Source organism: Tamandua tetradactyla, chromosome 6, assembly GCF_023851605.1.
Source record: "Tamandua tetradactyla isolate mTamTet1 chromosome 6, mTamTet1.pri, whole genome shotgun sequence".
Classification (NCBI taxonomy): domain Eukaryota; kingdom Metazoa; phylum Chordata; class Mammalia; order Pilosa; family Myrmecophagidae; genus Tamandua; species Tamandua tetradactyla.
Window position 1 is genome coordinate 181,103,931 of NC_135332.1, and position 7,568 is coordinate 181,111,498.

Consider the following 7,568-nt stretch of genomic DNA (forward strand, 5'->3'; position numbering starts at 1 on the left):
TCCACTGCTGTAAACCACATGCTCTCTCAAGGCAGCACCTCGCCTCATGGAGTTTAGGACTCCTCGTACCTAGCGCATGTCTGTAATGGGACGAGCTTAATATGGTGTTACTTAAAGAGAATCAATCATGGAACCAATACAAAAGTCTATGAAGAAATACTTTCTCATTGTACAGCTCTTCAGGAATGGAAGCTTTACAGGTATGTGCCATGCAAGCAGACAGATTCCAGCCCAGCTCTTTTCCACAGAGCTCGCTTTTCCTGGCAGGCCTCCCATCACCCAGATGGGGCAATCCCAGCATGGAGGAGACTCAGAGCTGATTACCACCCCATGCCAGTTTGAATTCTGGTCTGTTTCTTTCTTTATTCCGCTTGCTGAAATGGGTCACAGCTGCATCCTTTCCCCCAGCCTCTGAAATGATCTCTCTGAATACCTGGGGGAAATTATATCCAAAAGGGGCCTTTTGCCATCCCTTATCCCTGACAGAGTGATGAACGGGGCAGGCATCAGTGATGGGAGCTGGAGAGGGTCATATCATATTAAAACCATTGGAGAACAGAACGCCAAGGGACACTGGACACGGTCTGGTCCCACTCCCTCATTTTACTGATGAGAAAACTGAGCTGCAGAAAGAGAAAAATACCTCCATAGTTATCCAGAAATTCAGGCAGCAGATAGCAGGACCCTAAGCCACAGCTCCTGACAGTCAGGCAGACTCCCTGCGATCTCTCTGCCTGGAGAGCATATCCCCAGGGCAGCCGGGAGGAGACAGGAAGGCCGATGCAGGAACTGCTGTCACAGCATTTGCTTGTTTGAACGTTCAGCTAGCTAACAATTGCACACACATAGGTTTATATACATACAAAAATAATCACAGAGCACAGGCTTAAATGAAGGTATCGATTTCTTATTTTCACTTTTTTGCAAGATCATCTCCAGCTACCACCACCTGCCTCTCTGAAGAACGGTTTGAAGGATTCATAAACTTCTGGCATTTTTCCGCACTCAGCTTTGTTCTCTGTCCAGATGATCAGTGTCCGCTTAGCATCTCTACTTCCCCTGATGCGTGCGGTTACATCAGAAGGTGCATTCTGTCCTTCACACCTGCAGACACCAAGGACAGTCTCAGAAACCACTACTCTTGGCGAGGAGACAGGCACCTCCCTCACTGGCTTGTCTGCAATGGCTTTATTTGGTTTGACTATAGCTGTTGTTGCTGTTTCCTCTTCTCTTTTTGTTTCTCTCTTTAACTTCCCCTCCCTTTTACACTGTAGATTTTCTATAGGAGTGTAGAATTTCAGTAAGTTCCCTCTAGGGTTTTCATTGGCATTTGTCTGTGAAAGGATGGCTGATGATTTCAGTAGAGGCAGTACATGTACGATGGGAGTGGGGCACAGCACTGGGGATCTGAAACAGAGAAAGCCAGCCCTGCAAAGAGTTCCAGAAAAGAGTGATGTTGACAGTGAGGTCTGCAAATAGCTAAGTTGCAAGATTTCCACAGGTTAAGAGACAGATCCTTGATACTTTATCCTGATTGCAGGAGGTTTTTCTTCCTACTTTTTCCTCTTCTCCTTCCCTACTCCCCACCCCCTCCTCCGTCCTCTTCCTCCTCCTCCTCCTCCTCCATCTTCCTCTTTTCTCCATCTTTTCTGTGTGTTCTCTTCGCGCCCTCCACAAGGCCTTTGAGGCCTGACACTGTTCATCTCAATCGCCAGGACTCTGTCAGCTGAGGGAGGACCCTGGAAAGATGCCAGCGCTTCACCTAAGCCACCTTTCCCCTCACTCCCCTCCGTCCTAGAAGTACAGGTGGATAAATCCCGCCTTCCCGGCTAGAGGGAGCATGGTCACAATTCTGGAGAAAGAGACACAGGTCGAGACCCACCAGGGAGCTTCTGGAGGCTTACACTGATCCGTCCCCTTTCCTTCTGATCCGTCCCCTTTCCTTCTGCTCGGACACAATACACATAATGGCTGAGGATGCAGAGCAGCTCTCTCTGTGAGGCAAACACCCAGGAAGCCCGCAGCACAGATACCCTGATCTTGTTACGCTCCAGATGGGAGGCCCATAGAATCCCCACCAGCAGCTGTCTGTCATTTGACTTTTTGGATTATGAGGAGACTAAGTCTATGTGCAAATGGAATTTGGGGTGCTAAATATGAGTAACCGGTGCTCAAAGCATGAAGAAGACAAGGAGATAGTTTGCTACATGCAAAGAAAATCACCCCTAGGTAGAGTGGTACTTCTGTTCAGTTTCCATGGAGATAGTTTGCTACATGCAAGGAAAAGCACCCCTAGGTAGAGAGGTACTTCTGTTCAGTTTCCATGCATGACTCAACCTTCAGCAAAAGGTCATCCTAACTCTGCCTAGAGGAAGTTCACTATCTCTGAAGCGGTCTGTAATGATGGTTATGATGATGGAATTACTGCTGCTTCAGATAACATCTCTGAAGAATTATCATTTTTGCACCGTGGCAGCATTTTCATATTTACAATGCTTCCATTGTCTTGCTGTTTCATGAAGGTCACATCCCTGAGAAGTTGACAGAGTGGGAACCAATTTACCCTATTAATAGATGAAGGTAAGTATAGCCAAAAATTAAAACCCAAAACCAAGAGCTGAATTGCTTCCCTTAGATTGTGCAGACACTAATGGAAACATTCTAGGGTTTCTCTCTTTTGATTTTAAATGTTTGGTCAAGCGACAGGAAGAAGGCAGAAGTGCCGTCAGGCAGAAGCCACACTGCTGTTATCTCCTGACTTGAGTGCTCTGAACTTTGAGTTGGCTCAGCTCATTATCAACTACTCAAGCTCGGCTCACATGCTCAACCCCCTTTAACAAGTACGTCTGTTTTCCATTAGAGCCACTTGAATGATTCTCCTTACATTCGAACCAGGATGTCTGTGGGTTCAGCGTGTGAGAGTCCAAGTAGTTTATTTCTCATTCACTGAAGGTCCGTGAGAGGAAATGGGGGTATTAATTTTCCTTTGAACATCCTCAGGCTTGAGTTCATAGCTGGGCTTTGCTCCAGAAGTTGTGATTTCCCACCAGAAGTCCCTGCCAGAGAAAATTTCTGCATAGCCACCTGGTGTGTGCCTTGGAGCACTATTGTGGTGTCGGAAATTCCAGTACCAACCATCATTTTCTCCCTCACCCTGACAGACCTTAACTCTTGTGAAGTACCCTGCACACACATCATAATCTTCCTCAAGGAAATCCTAAACACCACCCTACAGTTTAAAGGATGAATCAGAACAGAATGCCTGAATAGCAAAATGCTCATCACAGGAGACCATACCCTGCAGCTAGCCTTGAAACACAATGATCATAAGTCATAATAAAAGTGAATATTAAAAAAAAAAAGGAATGTACCAAATGATTGGTATAGACAAAGCAATGGTGAGAGTGCAGAGACAACAAGAGATCACTGGGAGCTGCAAACAACTGAGAAATATATAAATGAACAGGTGGAACATTACAGGCTCAAGAGATTGCACGAGCAGGGTCCCAATGGTACCTCAAGAACAGTGTATTAAGATGGGGTTGATAAACAGTTGATAGGAAAGAATATTGGAAAATCATACTTGGAAGATGAGTGAAGACAACAAAATGGAAGCCTTTGGGTGTCAGCACCAAGAGTTGAGTATTTATGCTTTGGGCAGTGGAGGGACTTGGGAGTGTTTTGAGCAGGGTAGTCAAGAATTCAAGGCAGAGAGCTGGAAGTTGTGCTGGTTTGAAATGATGTATGTACCTTAGAAAAACCATTTTTAATCCTAATCCCATTTTGTAAAGGCAGCCATTTCTTCTAATCCCTATTCAGGATTGTATGTTTGAAACTGTAATTAGATCATCTCCCTGGAGATGTGATTTAGTCAAGAGTGGTGGTTATAGTGGATTAGGTGGAGGTGTGTCTCCACCCATTTGGGTGGGTCTTGATTAGTTTCTGTAGTCCTATAAAAGAGGAAACATTTTAGAGAATGAGAGAGCAATTCAGAGAGAGTGAGCAGTATGACATAGCCATGAGCAGCAGAGAGCCCACCAGCCAGCGACCTTTGGAGCTGAAGAAGGAAAACACCTCCCAAGGAACTTCATGAAATAGAAAGCCAGGAGAGAAAGCTAGGAGATGACGCCGTGTTCACCACATGCCTTCCCAGAAGAGAGAGAAGCCCTGACTGTGTTCACCATGTGCCTTCTCACTTGAGAGAAAAACCCTGAACTTCATTGGCCTTCCTGAACCAGGTATCTTTCCATGGATGCCTTTGATTGGACATTTCTACAGACTTGTTTTAATTGGGACATTTTCTCAACCTTAGAACAGTAAACTAGCAACTTATTAAATTCCCCTTTTTAAAAGTCATTCCATTTCTGGTATATTGCAACTAGCAAACTAGAACAGAAGTCAAGTCCAACAGCCTTCGCAGAAGGCGGGAGAGATTAGGAACATAAAGACTTCCACTGGAGGGAGTTCCAGCAAGCATTCAACTTTCATTAAGAGCTTCTCCTCTGCTGGATGAAATCCAATGTATGCATCCCTGATAGTGTCTCTTCTGTTTTCAGTCTTTCTTCTGTATTGCAGCATGCCTCCCATCTCACCAACATCTTGTTTAACTTTGGATTTACAATCCAGGGCAAAGCCCAGAGAGTGACGATTTCACAGTGCTGTTGAAGGAAAACCAGCAGAATGCTAATGACTCCCAAGCAGCAAAATGCAGTCTATAAAGGAGAGGGAAGGTCAAAGGGAACAAATGCCATGGAGAAGAAAATATGTTGAGCAGCCTGAGTATAAGTTCTGGAGAACATCTACTATGACAGCCAAAGGATGCCAAAAGGACCTGAGTAACTCAGTGTTAGTATGACATATTTATGGGCTGTTATGAAACAAATATGCCCATGTTATTCAGAATCAGATTTTTTATTTTTCTTTAACAGACTTTATTATTTTTTTTATCTTTGGAGGGTGCATGTTCTGGGAATTGAACCCAGGCCTTCCACATGGAAGGCAGCATTCTACCACTGAACCACCTGTGCATACTAATAGACCTTTAAATAATAAGGAAAATCACAAAATTTCCAGTCTTGAATTTATGCCAGAGTTTTTATGGCTGTTCAACATGCAGGCTTCTCACCACCCTTCCAGATTCTGATTCCAGGGCCAGATAAAAGGTAAGGTAACGCTCATTTTAATAAGCACCCAGGTGATACTGGTGGAATCAGAAATGAATCTACACAGATCATACTATGAGAAATTCCTGTTGTTGCTCACTTAGAGAGACAGATTTTTGCCAAGGCCATTTTACAGATAATTTATATACAAGGAAACATAGTCTCAGAGAGGTCAAATAATAAAGCCAGGGGGCTGCAGTGCAAGAGCAGTACAGTTGTATCCCAAAGCCAGGTCTCCTAACCCAAATGCTAGTGCCCTCAGTTTACAGAAGGTGAAGGAAAATGCACAATGCACTGTTTAACACCCACAGTTGAATCTATGTCAATCACATTTCTAGTTTCGATCAATCGCGTTTCTAGTTTCATAAATTCAGGCCATCTGCATCTGCCAACTCTCTTATGAATTTCCTGAGACCCACAGCTCCATTTCCAGTACCCTGCATTACATAATGTACTCTCACCTACATTTTGCACTTGTGTAAACAGATCTGTCCCTATTGTCTTCTGAAGGCCATGAGGTGGAGAAAGTGGAGTACCTGCTGCTGAGGTGAGTGGGCAGTTCCTGTGGCTGAGGTGAGGGGGTAGTATTTGTTGCTGAGATGAGCGGGTAGTATCTACACTGAGATCAGCAAGTAGTCCCTTTTGCTAAGGTGAGTGGGCAATATCTGTTGTTTGAGGTGAGCAAGCCTCAACTCCCGCCTTTCCTCACCTTGGGAAAGTCACTGCACCTCTCAGCACCGGGACTCCCCTGAGAATGCAGACAGAGAGGCTAGCAGAAAGAGCTGGCTGAGCAATCTGCATTTGTGTGGACCTACTTTCTTCATCCCTTCTCTGAACCAGGGTTCAGAACTGCAGGCTTTGAAGACATATCTTAGCAAGCAGCAGTGTGCTGTCTCTTCAGAAAGGAGCTGTGCATAAAAATAGACCAAAATGAGGTTGTTACACTTGCAATTGCACCCCAACACAGACCCAGAGGCCGTTTCTGGGAACGTCCCTGGAATGTCCACGACTCTGAGAAGCACATGGAGAAGCTCCCAGGTCGCCAAATCCCGGAGTGTGTAGAAAAAAACGAAGAAAAAGGGGACCTGGGAGACAGCTGGTTTTAGTTTCACTACTGGTTAGAGTAAATTTCCACAGATCATGTAGCTTTGCTCAATCTTAGCTTTCCCATTAAGAATTAGCCTGCCGTAATGCCCTCCAAGGTTTCTTCCAGCTAGTAAACTGTACACAATAAATTATAATACATAGATATAGTCTAAACCAAGGACTAAGAATTCCTCAGTGGACAGTAAGCTCCGAGAGGGCATTCACAGATGTGTCCAGGGCCCATCGTGGGGTAGAAACTCAATACAGATGAGGAGTCCCAGAGACTTTCATGACATAAAGGGCTGATGACGGCAAAATTGCTTACAATTGACTCGGAAATGTTTCTTATGTTTGTATATCTGGCACATTGCTAAAAGCCCATCATGTACACATTTTAATTATATTCCTTCGTGTTTAAAATCTGCCAGTTATAATGCCAGCATCTGTCCATGTACATACAGACATAAACTAGCACAATGCCTGATGCACGGCAACCACAGATAAATATTTGACACTCAGATCATAAATATATGCATATACTTATATTTATATTTAGATAGGTTCATTTCAGAAGGTGGCCGTGTGTGTGTGTGTGTGTGTGTACATAATTATTTAACTTCCAAGTGTGCTGATCCATAGTTAGGTGAGGACAAAGCCAGATTAACTGATCCATGTTACAATAAATCTTTTATTCAATACTTACCTGACATCTCTTAGAAAGTCATGAGAAATGATTAATGAATGCTTAAAAGACAGATGTATGCTTTGTTCCCCGCTATTTATTTAAATAGCTCACTTTAGCTTCCAATCAAGATGGAAATTAATGCATCTAAGCGACAGCTCACTTATGGTAAAAGGCAGGTGCACTCCCAGGGATTCGCATTCCCTTGCGCGCCGTGGACTCGCCTCCCCGTGGGCACGTGGACTCGCTTTCCCGTGGATGCGTGGACTCCCCTTCCCGTGCACACATGGACTCGCCTCCCCGTGCGCCCGTGGATGCGCACTGGCTCTTGGACCACAGTCCCTCACGCGAACCCACAGCCCCGCGCTGTCAGAGGGAAGAACAAATGCGCGCACTGTCAGGTAATTTCTGGAGGCGCTCGTAGTTCTTAACTGGGGGTCAGGTAAGTATTGAATACCTCCCGAGACGCTGGGTGGAAGCCTCGAGGCTAGTGAGTGGCGGGACCCGACCTGACACAGGATCTCTCCCCAGTAGCGATGCCCCGATGCGGGCAGCGCACTGTGCCCGCCATGCGCGTCTGTAAGGGGTAACACAGGTACTTCACTCACCAGCCAGCGGTGCGAGGGCCGGGGTGGGGC